At 46.7% G+C, this 13,576-nt stretch overlaps 1 protein-coding gene and 1 non-coding gene across 2 annotated transcripts in view; both read left to right on the top strand.

Moving 5' to 3' along the window:
• DNMT1 (DNA methyltransferase 1) overlaps nt 1-13,576 on the top strand; it is a 91,510-nt gene that overhangs the window by 46,382 nt on the left and 31,552 nt on the right. The gene's annotated exons all lie outside the window — the stretch shown is intronic.
• LOC134938721 (U5 spliceosomal RNA) lies at nt 11,074-11,192 on the top strand. Its single transcript, XR_010181221.1, has one exon. It is a non-coding gene; the product is annotated as a U5 spliceosomal RNA (small nuclear RNA).

Raw genomic sequence — 13,576 nt, forward strand, 5'->3', positions numbered from 1 at the left:
AGGACCTGGAGTTCTCTCATTCGGTGCTGCAGAGTCATCCGCACTCTCCCGCCCGTTTGGGAGCTTTGGTATAATCCCCATGGTCCTTTCAGGAACCCCAGCATCCACTAGGACGATAGAGAAAATAAGAATTTACTTACCGATAATTCTATTTCTCGGAGTCCGTAGTGGATGCTGGGCGCCCATCCCAAGTGCGGATTATCTGCAATACTTGTACATAGTTACAAAAATCGGGTTATTATTGTTGTGAGCCATCTTTTCAGAGGCTCCGCTGTTATCATACTGTTAACTGGGTTTAGATCACAAGTTGTACGGTGTGATTGGTGTGGCTGGTATGAGTCTTACCTGGGATTCAAAATTCCTCCTTTATTGTGTACGCTCGTCCGGGCACAGTACCTAACTGGCTTGGAGGAGGGTCATAGGGGGAGGAGCCAGTGCACACCACCTGATCGGAAAGCTTTACTTTTGTGCCCGGTCTCCTGCGGAGCCGCTATTCCCCATGGTCCTTTCAGGAACCCCAGCATCCACTACGGACTCCGAGAAATAGAATTATCGGTAAGTAAATTCTTTTCCTCCTCTTCCACTCATACCCAAGGTGTTGAGGATAATAAGAAAGAGTGAGAACAATTCTCATTGTTCCAGATTGGCCACGAAGGACCTGGTATCCAGATCTGCAAGAAATGCTCTCAGAAGATCCGTGACATCTTCCTCTAAGGCAGGACCTGTTGCAACAAGGTCCCTGTCTGTTCCAAGACTTACCGCTGCTGTGTTTGATGGCATGGCGGTTGAACGCCGGATCCTAGCAGAAAAAGGTATTCCGGATGAGGTCATTCCTAAGCTAATAAAGGCTAGGAAGGACGTGACGTATAAACATTATCACCGAATATGGCGATAATGTTTCTTGGTGTGAGGCCAGGAATGCTCCTACGGAAGAATTCCATCTAGGCCGTTCTTCACTTCCTACAAACTGGAGTGAATTTGGGCCTAAAATTAGGCTCCATTAAAGTTCAGATTTCGGCCTTATCCATTTTCTTTCAAAAGGAATTGGCCTCTTTACCTGAAGTACAGACTTTTGTGAAGGGAGTACTGCATATTCAGCCTCCTTTTGTACCTCCGGTGGCACCTTGGGACCTTAACGTGGTAAGTTTCCTAAAGTTACATTGGTTTGAACCACTTAAAACAGTGGAGTTGAAATATAAAGCTACCATCTGGTTTTCCATATGGATAGAGCGGAGTTGCGGACCCATACTCAATTCCTACCTAAGGTGGTCTCTTCCTTTCATATGAACCAACCTATTGTCGTGCCTGTGGCTACACGTGACTTGGAGGATTCCGAGTCCCTTGATGTGGTCAGGGCTTTGAAAATTTACGTGGCCAGAAAGGCTAGGATCAGAAAAACAGAAGCACAGTTTGTCCTGTATGCAGCCAACAAGGTTGGTGGCCCTGCTTCAAAGCAGACTATTGCTCGCTGGATCTGTAACACGATTCAGCAGGCGCATTCTACGGCAGGATTGCTGTTACCAAAATCGGTTAAGGCCCATTCCACTAGGAAGGTGGGCTCGTCTTGGGCGGCTGCCCGAGGAGTCTCTGCACTACAGCTGTGCCGAGCTGCTACTTGGTCGGGGTCAAACACTTTTGCAAAGTTCTATAAGTTTGATACCATGGCTGAGGAGGACCTCCTGTTTGCTCAATCGGTGCTGCAGAGTCATCTGCACTCTCCCGCCCGTTTGGGAGCTTTGGTATAATCCCCATGGTCTTTACGGAGTCCCAGCATCCTCTAGGACGTTAGAGAAAATAAGATTTTACACTTACCGGTAAATCTATTTCTCGTAGTCCGTAGAGGATGCTGGGCGCCCGTCCCAAGTGCGGACTTCTCCTGCAAGACTTGTATTGAGTTATTGCTTACATAAGGGTTATATTATAGTTCACTGGTTTGGACCGAGACTATGTTTGTTCATACTGTTAACTGGGTAGTTTATCACAAGTTATACGGTGTGGCTGGTATGAATCTTGCCCTTGGATTAACAAAAATCCTTTCCTCGTACTGCCCATCTCCTCTGGGCACAGTTTCTCTAACTGAGGTCTGTAGGAGGGGCATAGAGGGAGGAGCCAGTGCACACCCAGAGTCTAAAGTCTTTATTAAAGTGCCCATGTCTCCTGCGGAGCCAGTCTATTCCCCATAGTCCTTACGGAGTCCCAGCATCCTCTACGGATTACGAGAAATAGATTTACCGGTAAGTGGTAAAATCTCCCCCCCCCCCCCCCCCCCAATTCCTCACTCAAAGATAAAATGGCTGAAGCATGGAAGCAGCCCGATTAAACTTTTGAATTCTAAGGAATTCACAGCAAACTACCCACTACCTAAGGGTGTCATGTCCAAGTGGGCGGTTCTGCCAATTGTAGATGCTTCTCTGGCTATACTGTCTGAGACAATCTTGCTGATGCCAAATGTGATTATACTAAAGTATGTCAGATCGTAAGTTGGGCACAACACATCTTTGTGGCGGCTGGAGCATCGCAGAGACCTACAATTAGTGCTTGGGTGTCTAAATCAATTATAGCATGGGCTGGCCATATTCAGGCTGTAGAAGAAAACAGCCAGGAGGAAATGGATATCTGTGAATCTGCTACATACATGTGCCAGGCCATGAAGGATGCTAACACAATACCATCATGCATCTCTGCTATATCAGCCAGAAGGATTCTGTGGCTCAGAATGGCAAGTAGATTCTGATTCCAAGAATGCAGTAGAGGGAATCCTTTCTCTAGGGGAGGCTTTATTATGTCCAGAATTGGATAAGTAGATTGCGGGCAATAAATAACACCTTGGCTGGCAAAATATACATCATATATAGTCCCAGAGGCTATATAGATGTAAAATTACCCCTGCCAGTATCACAGAAAAAGCGGGAGAAAGTCAGCCGAAAAGGGGGCGGGGCTTCTCCCTCAGCACACTGGCGCCATTTTCTCTTCACAGTGCAGCTGGAAGACGGCTCCCCAGACTCTCCCCTGTAGTTTTCAGGCTCAAAGGGTTAAAAAGAGGGGGGGGGGGGGCACTAAATTTAGGCGCAATATATGTATACAAGCAGCTATTTGGGGAAAAATCACTCAGTTATAGTGTTAATCCCTGCATTATATAGCGCTCTGTTGTGTGCTGGCATACTCTCTCTCGGTCTCCCCAAAGGACTTTGTGGGGTCCTGTCCTCAGTCAGAGCATTCCCTGTGTGTGTGCGGTGTGTCGGTACGGCTGTGTTGACATGTTGGATGAGGAAGGTTACGTGGAGGCGGAGCAGAGGCCGATAAATGGGATGTCGCCCCCTGTGGGGCCGACACCAGAGTGGATGGATAGGTGGAAGGTATTAACCGACAGTGTCAACTCCTTACATAAAAGGCTGGATGACGTAACAGCTGTGGGACAGCCGGCTTCTCAGCCCGCGTCTGCCCAGGTGTCTCAAAGGCCATCAGGGGCTCAAACAACGCCCGTTACCTCAGATAGCAGACACAGATGTCGACACGGAGTCTGACTCCAGTGTCGACAAAGTTGAGACATATACACAATCCACTAGGAACATCCGTTACATGATCTCGGCAATGAAAAAATGTTACGCATTTTCTGACATGAACCCAAGTACCACATAAAAGGGGTTTTATTTTTGGGGAGAAAAAGCAGCCAGTGTTTTGTTCCCCCATCAAATGAATGAAGTGTGTAAAGAAGCGTGGTTTCCCCCGATAAGAAACTGGTCATTTCTAAAAAGTTACTGATGGCGTACCCTTTCCCGCCAGAGGATAGGTCACGTTGGGAGATATCCCTTAGGGTGGATAAGGCGCTCACACGTTTGTCAAAAGGTGGCACTGCCGTCTTAGGATACGGCCACCTTGAAGGAACCTGCTGATAAAAAGCAGGAGGTGATCCTGAAGTCTGTATTTACACACTCAGGTTATATACTGAAACCTGCAATTGCCTCAGCATAAATAGTGCTGCTGCAGCGTGGTCTGACACCCTGTCAGATAATATTAATATTTTGCTAACATTGAGCATATTTAAGACGTTATCTTATATATAAAGGATGCACAGAGGGATATTTGCCGGCTGGCATCCAGAATTAATGCAATGTCCATTCTGCCAGGAGGGTAGTAGAAACCCGGCAGTGGACAGGTGATATTGCATTTAAAAGGCACATGGAGATTCTGCCTTATAAGGGTGAGGAATTGTTTGGGGATGGTCTCTGGGACCTCGTATCCACAGCAACAGCTGGGAAGAAAAATTTTTTACCTCAGGTTTCCTCACAAAAGCCTAAAGAAAGCACTGTATTTTCAGGTACAGTCCTTTCGGCTTCAGAAAAGCAAGCGGGTCAAAGGCGCTTTCTTTCTGCACAGAGACAAGGGAAGAAGGTAAAAGCTGCACCTGTCAGCCAGTTCCAGGATCAAATATCTTCCCTCGCTTCCTTGGAGTCCACCGCATGACGCTGGGGCTCCACAGGTGGAGACAGGTGCGGTGGGGGCACGTCTCGGGAACTGCAGGGATCAGTGGGCTTGCCCACAGGTTGATCCCTAGGTTCTGCAAGTAGTATCACAGGGATACAGGCTGGAGTTCGAGACGACTCCCCCTCGCCTCACATCAGCCTTGCCTGCTGCCCTCTGAGAAAGGTAGTACTGGCGGCAATTCACAAGCTGTACTTCCAGCAGGTGAAATCAAGGTACCCTTCTTTCAACAAGGCCGGGGTTACTATTCCAAAATGTTGTGGTACCGAAACCAGACGGTTCGGTGAGACCCATTCTAAAATTGAAATCCTTGAACACTTTTATATACGAAGGTTCAAGTTCAAAATGGAATTGCTCAGGGCGATTATTGCAAGCCTGGAAAATTTCAGGGTATCACTGGACATCAAGGATACTTACCTGCATGTCCCTATTTACCCTCGTCACCAGGTGTACCTCAAAAGTGTGGCACAGGATTGTCATTACCAATTCCAGACGTTGCCGTGGGTCTGTCCCCGGCACCGAGGGTATTTACCAAGGTAATGGCCGAAGTACTTATCCCGTACTTGGACGATCTCCTTATAAAGGCGAGGTCCAGGGAGCAGTTGTTCGGCGGAGTAGCACTATCTCGAAGTGATGCAACAGCACGGCTGGATTCTGAATATTCCAAAGTCGCAGCTGGTTCCTACGACACGTCTACTGTTCCTGGGTATGGTTCTGGACACAGAACAGGATAAAAAGGGTTTCTCCCGGAGGAGAAGTCCAAGGAGTTGGCGTCTCTAGACGGAGACCTCCTAATACAAATACAGGGATCGGTGCATCTATGCACGCGAGCCTTGGGAAAGATGGTAGCTTCTTACGAAGAAATTTCCATTCGCCAAGTCCCATGCAAGGATCTTCCAGTGGGATCTGTTGGACAAGTGGTCCGGGTCGCATCCTCAGATGCATCAGCGGATAACCCTGTCTCCAAGGGCCAGGGTGTCGCTGTGGTGGTAACTGCAGAGTGCTCATCTTCTAGGGGGCCGCAGATTCGGCATACAGGACTGGGTCCTGGTGACCACGGATGCCAGCCTTCAAGGCTGGGGGGCAGTCACACACGGAAGAAACTTCCAAGGCCTATGGAAAAGTCAGGAGACTTCCCTACACATAAATGTTCTGGAACTATGGTCCATTTACAATGCCCTAAGTCAGGCTAGACCCCTGCTTCAACACCGGCCGGTGCTGATCCAGTCGGACAACATCACGGCGGTCGCTCATGTAAACCGACAGGGCGGCACAAGAAGCAGGATGGTGATGGCAGAAGCCACAAGGATTCTCCGATGGGCGGAAAATCATGTGTTAGCACTGTCAGCAGTGTTCATTCCCGGAGTGGACAACTGAGAAGCAGACTTTCTCAGCAGACACGACCTCCACCCGAGAGAGTGGGGACTTCAACCAGAAGTCTTCCAAATGATTGTACACCGTGGGGAAAGGCCACAGGTGGACAGGATGGCGTCCCGCCTCAACAAAAAGCTACAAAGATATTGCGCCAGGTCAAGGGACCCTCAGGCGATAGCTGTGGACGCTCTGGTAACACCGTAGGTGTACCAGTTGGTGTATGTGTTCCCTTCTCTGCCTCTCATACCCAGGGTTATGAGAATGAGAGGAGTAAGAAGTTCCAGGTGGCCAAGAAGAGCTTGGTACCCAGAACTCCAAGAAATGATCTGAGGACCCATGGCCTCTGCCACTCAGACAGGACCTGCTGCAGCAGGGGGCCTGTCTGTTCCAAGACGTACCGTGGCTGCGTTTGACGGCATGGCGGTTGAACGCCGGATCCTGAAGGAAAAGGGCATTCCGGAGGAAGTTATCCCTACGCTATTTAAAGCTAGGAAAGAAGTGAACGCAAACCATTATCACCGCATATGGCAGAAATAGGTTGCGTGCTGTGAGGCCAGTAAGGCCCCAAAGGAGGAATTTCATCTAGGTCGCTTTCTGCACTTCCTACAAGTCAGAGGTGACTATGGGCCTAAAATTGGGTTCCATTAAGGCCCAGATTTCGGCTCTATCGATCTTCTTCCAAAATAGAACTGGCTTCACTGCCTGAAGTTCAGACTTTTGTTAAGGGAGTGCTGCATAGTCGGCCCCCGTTTGTGCCTCCAGTGGCACCGTGGGATCTCAACCGTTGGATTTCCTGAAGTCGCATTGAGTTGAGCCACGTAAATCCGTGGAGCTACAATACCTCACGTGGAAAGTGGTCATGCTGTGGGCCTTGGCGTCGGCCAGGCGTGTATCAGAATTGGCGGCTTTGTCAAAAGCCCTTATCTGTATTTTATATGGATAAGGCGGAATTGAGGACTCGTTCCCAATTACTTCCTAAGGTGGTAGCAGTTTTTCATGTGAACCAACCTATTGTGGTGCCTGCGGCTACTTGGGACTTGGAGGATTCCAAGTTTCTGGACGTAGTCAGGGCCCTGAAAAGTATGTTTCCAGGACGGCTGGAGTCAGGAAAACTGACTCGCTATTTATCCTGTATGCACCCAACAAGCTGGGTGCTCCTGCTTCTAAGCAGACTATGGCTCGCTGGATCTGTAGCACGATTCAACTTGCACATTCTGCGGCTGGACTGCCGCACCCTAAATCTGTGAAAGCCCATTCCACGAGGAAAGTGGACTCTTCTTGGGCGGCTGCCCGAGGGGTCTCGGCTTTACAAATTTGCCGAGCTGTTACTTGGTCGGGTTAAAACACTCTTGCAAGAGTCTACAAGTTTGATACCGTGGCTGAGGAGGACCTTGAGTTTGCTCATTCGGTGCTGCAGACTCACCCGCACTCTCCCGCCCGTTTGGGAGCTTTGGTATAATCCCCATGGTCCTTACGGAGTCCCCAGCATCCACTTAGGACGTTAGAGAAAATAAGATTTTACTCACCGGTAAATCTATTTCTCGTAGTCCGTAGTGGATGCTGGGCGCCCATCCCAAGTGCGGATTGTCTGCAATACTTGTATATAGTTTTCTTTATCATCCACTAGGGGTCACTGGAGTACTCTTGGGATATGGACGGGCGTAGCCGAACAAAGGCACTGAATATTCAAATTTAGGACTCTCCCCCCCCTCCATATCCCCAAGTACCTCAGTGTACTTTGCCAGTGTTTTTTTCGGTGCTCACAGATGAACATCGGCTTGTGGCAATGGCCACTTTTCAGAAGATTTTTATTTTTATTTTATTTTTAATTTTTACACTTCCCGTCCCAGTTTCTGGAAAAACTTGGGTCCGGGATGGTGCCGCTGCAGGGCAGCGTATGGCGTGTCGGTCCTCACAAAGAGCACCCTCACAGCCACAGGCGCTACAAGGCAGCGCATGGCGTGTCGGTCCTCACAAAGAGCACCCTCACAGCCACAGGCAGCCACTGTCTCCTGCAAACTGAACGGAGCTTACAGGAAGAAGCTCCGTCACAGCCAGGATGAGACAAAGAGCTGGAAGAAACTACATCTGCAAGGAGCTTACAACAGAAGCCCCGTCACAGATGAGAAGCTGGAGGCTGCAACGAAGCTTACACAGAGAAGCTCGTCACAGCCAGGATGAAAACGGCACAAGGTAGGGGTGTCAGGGCGGTCAGCTCACGCTGCCGCCCTGCTGTGTGTGAATGTGTTAAGTACCCGCCACTAAGTGCCGCTGAAGGTCCTGCTAAACTATGCGCAGAGCGGCCGCACGTCACTCAGACGCCGGCCGCTCTCACTGTGCTGATGCCCAGCACCACTACAGAGGGGGGCCGCCGCAGAGAGACTCCGTGTGCTGAACAGAGCGGCCGCACGTCACTCAGACGCCGGCCGCTCTCACTGTGCTGATGCCCGGCACCACTACAGAGGGGGGCCGCCGCAGAGAGACTCCGTGTGCTGAACAGAGCGGCCGCACGTCACTCAGACGCCGGCCGCTCTCACTGCGCTAATGCCCGGCACCATTACACGCACGGAGACTGCCGAGACTTTCCTGTATGTTAAAGAGCGGCCGCACGTCACTCACGGACGCCGGCCGCTCTTTCAATGACACGCTGCTGATGCCGGACACAGGAGACTGTGTACTACGCCGCCCGCTTGTCCGGATGGCTCCCCGGCGATATATACAGCGCTCTTTTGCTATCGATCTCCTGCTCTCCCTGCACCTCGAACCCCGTACGCTGCAGGTAACATGGGGAGACGAGGGGGGGGAGGGGGAGTAATGCCCATAGCAGCAGCAAAGGCTGCATGGGTTAAAAATAAGCAGCGCAGCGTTTTAAACAGAATCAGGGGCTATATTATCAGTATAAGACTGTAGATATAAGATCAGTGGGAACTGTGATTATATGTTCAGCACATTTTATATATCTAATATATAATGAAGCTTGTTGCTGCCAGACTGTGTCTAATATCAGTATGAACTGTTATATGTTAAGCATTTTATATATATAATATATATATGAGGCTTTGGTTGGCAATAGGCTATCAGTGGCATAATCTATTGCAGGTTTAACCATGTTTTCTGTTATTTTCTGTTAACACTGCAAGAAAATACATGTATTTTACTGTATCCTACACTGTATAATCTGTATAATAGGCTATTAAGTCTATATTAAAAATGCAGCAGGTAACCTGTACTGTGATTTTATGTGAAAACATGACGCCTTTTTTAATCATTGCTGTTTTTCCAGTTATAATTCCAGAACATTCCGGCAATACACCTCTACTCCACAAGGTGGCGCAGGGGTGTTAGTGGGAATTTTTCGTTTAGGATAATTCTAGAACATTCCTGCTCTACATCTTTAAGCCACCAGAAGGCGCAGGGGTGTTAGTAGGAATTTGGTTCGGGTTTCATGCCTATGTGAACTGCTTTTCACATAAGGAACACTTTAGTTTCCTAATAAATATGCTGTTCAGCAATAACATATATATATAGATATATATGCCATATAATAACTTTATTAAGTCGTGCAAGTGTCTGTCTGTTGCCTATTAAGATGTCTGTCTACATAGCGAATAAGGCTCTAGTGCAGACTAAAAATGTTAACATTGGCAATCCAAATTAAAACAGCGGTAATCGGAGTCTCGGAATAACTCCGCCAGCGCTAACAAAAGACAATCTTTCCAAAGGGACAATTTACCTTTGGGTACCAGAGTGTTTATTTCACTGGTCTTATATTTAATGCACGATTCTATGTCAAATCTCACACCGATAACTACCAGTGAGAAGGGTACATTAGTCCAGCACTCAGATAGTGCGGGGTTTTGGACAACCATACATAATCGTTTCCAAAATTACGCGATCCGCCATTGGTATATGCGTTTCTGTCAAACATGATAAAAACCCCAGATACATTTGGGTCACTAGATTCTATGTATGAAACCAGGTCGATCACGGTTAAACAAGCTGCAGAGTATATCTGTAAAGCTTCTGCTAACGCCGGTTATTTTCATTGTCGTTAGTTAAGCGCGACAAGGCCAGAGCTTGTTTGCTCCTAAGTTTGATATACTTGTAACGGCATTTTATCCCTTTTAGGATATTCTGACATTAGCGCATACAGTATACTTGTAACGGCGTTTTATTCCTGTATAAGAAACAGTCACGCCTTGTAACGACAGGACGTTACAGTCAACAAACCAGTGGTTTGATGTCCTCTTTTACAATTGTGGAAGTGCGTCTTTTCATGTTACATTTGCGAGGTTTCATGACTTAAACTCATATATGTCTCAGCTATTTACAGCTTGGAGTACAAAACTGCTTCTGTCAAACGGTTTGGCAGGTTGTCATTTAATCTTTGCTGGGTTATAAACCAGGCAATAGTACACCAACAGAGTCAAGTTACTTATTTCCCTCTGTTTGAGCAAAATCAAACAGCTCTGTTGCAATATCAATCAGCAAGTCATTTACTACAGTTAGAAAATGGATTTTCTGCAGTTAGTTTGGCTTATTGGAGCCACAAAATTGTATAATTGCATTTGATTTTCACAATGCCTATTTACCAGTCCGGTTTCTTCATCACAGGTTCTAGCGTTTGCAAATCGCCACAACCATTACCCATTTCGTTTCTACCGTTGCTTATCGCTTCCGGTATTTACCAAAGTGATGTTGCAATGATAGCTCATCTCACATAAGAACTATTTATCAACAAAGTTCCTCTATCTTGCGCTACTAATGCGGTAGCAGATTAAGTTCGAAAACGATCACATCTAAGTCTGTTTAAACGATATCAATTCCGAGGTAAGATATAAATACGGTAAATCAAATACTTTTACCTACTACACCAGCAACAACAAAAGTACGCGCACACTAGCGGTACATTGCTGTATTCACTTATTAAGAATAAAGATGTGTTTTCAATTAGTTCGCCACCCTTCACTCGCGTTTCCCACAAAGGGACAAGGGTGCGTATACTCTGGACGACAGTCACAGAGAGTTAGGATTTGTACAGTCACAGAGAGTCAGGATTTGTAGTTAAATTCAACGCAAAGGTTCTAAAACACGACAGATTGCTGTCGATAAATGTACTAGAACTCTGTGCATTTTACAATGCAATAGATAAATGTCCTAGAACTCTGTGCATGTTACAAATGCAATAAATGATTCGCTTTCAGTCGGACCAGGGATAGACTCTGGTTTCTCTTCAGAACGAATAAATCTTTCGCTTGTTACTAAAGATTTCTGTGGAGAGAAACAACCGTGAGTTTCATGTAATTTTGTTTTTCAGGCCTGGCTCACGCTGGCCTTAAGCAGTCAAACAAAGCAACGGCAGTTGCATACTCAACAACAGTGAGAACCAAGAAGCCGCATGACAATGCGGCAGGTAACTCAAATCTTCAATGGCTCAGAACGCCATTATGTAAAAATGTCAAGACATCAATCCGTGAGTGGACATCTGTTAGACACACGATCTCACCCGTCAGGGTTTGGATCTTGAAAACTGGACATTAAATCCAAAGGTGTTTCATATGTGAGTCCACACAAGGAGGTTACCCTCAAGTATACATGATGACATCTCGCCACAATTACAAAGTTCAGTATGTGTACATCACATTCATGGGGTCATTCAGCATCGTGTGTCTAGCTACACCATTTTCCGCTTCTCTCTTCGTTGCCAAAACGGATCAGAAGACAGTTCGTCACAGTCATACTGGTGGGATCTCATGGGTTTCAGAGAAGTTGGTTCTCGAATTTACAAGGAATACTTGCACACGATCTGGGCCGCTCATAATACGTCCAACCTGTTACATCAGGAAACGTTCTTTTACCCATAGTTACCTATGTACCTATTATCTATGTACCGCAGCTGCGGTTGACAGGGTGAGGGTTCAGACCGCCCTCTTAAAAAAATAGAGCGTTACTGTATCGGTTATACCAACCATGTTACGAAATAGTAAGCCGCTTAAGGCAGCTCATTGTTAAAAAATTTCGTGTGCTTACATAGGTTGTAAACCTCGGAAGTTTCCAACATCATACTTCAAGTAACCGTATTCTGTTAAACGGAATGGGATGGAAAACTGCGTTCGTCTGCACTAAGAGTGCAGGTATCTGTGTGGTAAACTTATTTTCAAAGCGTTTGCCTCTATTTGCGTCTGTAAACATCTTTCTACAAGGTGTCACCAAAGTTCAGACTCTATTTATCCCACCTACAGCGCCAGGCGATTTGAGGTTGGGGTTCAGATTTATGACAGTTTTCACCTTTTGGAACCTTTTCAACAAAAGGGAATTAAGTTTTCATATTTTGGAACCCTTTCAAAAAATGGGGATTAAGTTTCTCACTTTGGAAAACATTTTTCTTCTAGCCTTGGCTTCGGCAATAGTACTTCGACAAGGGGTTTGTTTTCAGATTTGGGTGCCTGGTATTCCAAGCCACCGTATTTGAGTTTCTCATGACAAAGCAGATCTTCGGACGAAATCCGCTTTCATATTCTTCACATCAATATACCAATAGTGGTTCCTGTGTGGACAGCACATTCTTGAATTCTGAATGTGGTACACGCGTTACGCGTTTATATATGTACCGAACGTCTACAGTACGTGATATGAATACGTTGTTTGTTCTATATGATACTGCAAACTGGGGTTAGCCAGTTTCTCAGCAGACATTATCCAGTTGGATAATAATGACTACAAGTCAGACTTACTTTAAGGCTAAGTTACAATCGCCTACGTCAGTAATAGTTCATCCCACAGGTTCTGTGGGAATGTCAGACCCAACGGGTCGTGGAGCGTCTACGACGCGGCTACATAGCCTTCAGTGCACCACGTTTGTGCACGTTTATACGTTATTAATGGTGGCGCCATCAGCATTTAGCTTTGGCCTGCCTACTGTTACAAGTATCAAACAGCTCGCCCGCCCACGAGGGAAGCTTTGGTACGTCCCAAGAGTACTCCAGTGACCCCTAGTGGATGATAAAGAAAATAGGATTTTGGTACTTACCAGGTAAATCCTTTTCTTTGAATCCATAGGGGGCACTGGACGCCCACCCAGAGCAGTTTTACCTGGGTTGTTTTAAGCTCAAGGGAGCTTAGTGAACAAATTTACCTTGGATGGTATTAAGCTCAAAGGAGCTTATGGTAACACATTTTCACCGATTGGCTCAAATTATAAAGTTCTATCGGTTAAGGTGTCAACTGTTTAGTTGACAATAAGGTTACAGGTCAACTTTGTGGTTGTCTGTTATGTTATAGGGATTCTCCATTGTCAATCCTCTCTATATCCTGTTCGCTCAGTAAAAAACACTGGCAAAGTACACTGAGGTACTTGGGGATATGGAGGGGGGGGAGAGTCCTAAATTTGAATATTCAGTGCCTTTGTTCGGCTACGCCCGTCCATATCCCAAGAGTACTCCAGTGCCCCCTATGGATTCAAAGAAAAGGATTTACCTGGTAAGTACCAAAATCCTATTATTGCCTAACTAAAGGGTTATTGTTGAGCCATCTGTTGAGAGGCTCAGTTGTTATCATACTGTTAACTGGGTATAGTATCACGAGTTATACGGTGTGATTGGTGTGGCTGGTATGAGTCTTACCCGGGATTCAAAATCCTTCCTTATCGTGTCAGCTCTTCCGGGCACAGTATCCTAACGGAGGTCTGGAGGAGGGTCTTAGTGGGAGGAGCCAGTGCACA

This window comes from Pseudophryne corroboree, chromosome 6 (genome assembly GCF_028390025.1).
Source record: "Pseudophryne corroboree isolate aPseCor3 chromosome 6, aPseCor3.hap2, whole genome shotgun sequence".
Lineage (NCBI taxonomy): Eukaryota > Metazoa > Chordata > Amphibia > Anura > Myobatrachidae > Pseudophryne > Pseudophryne corroboree.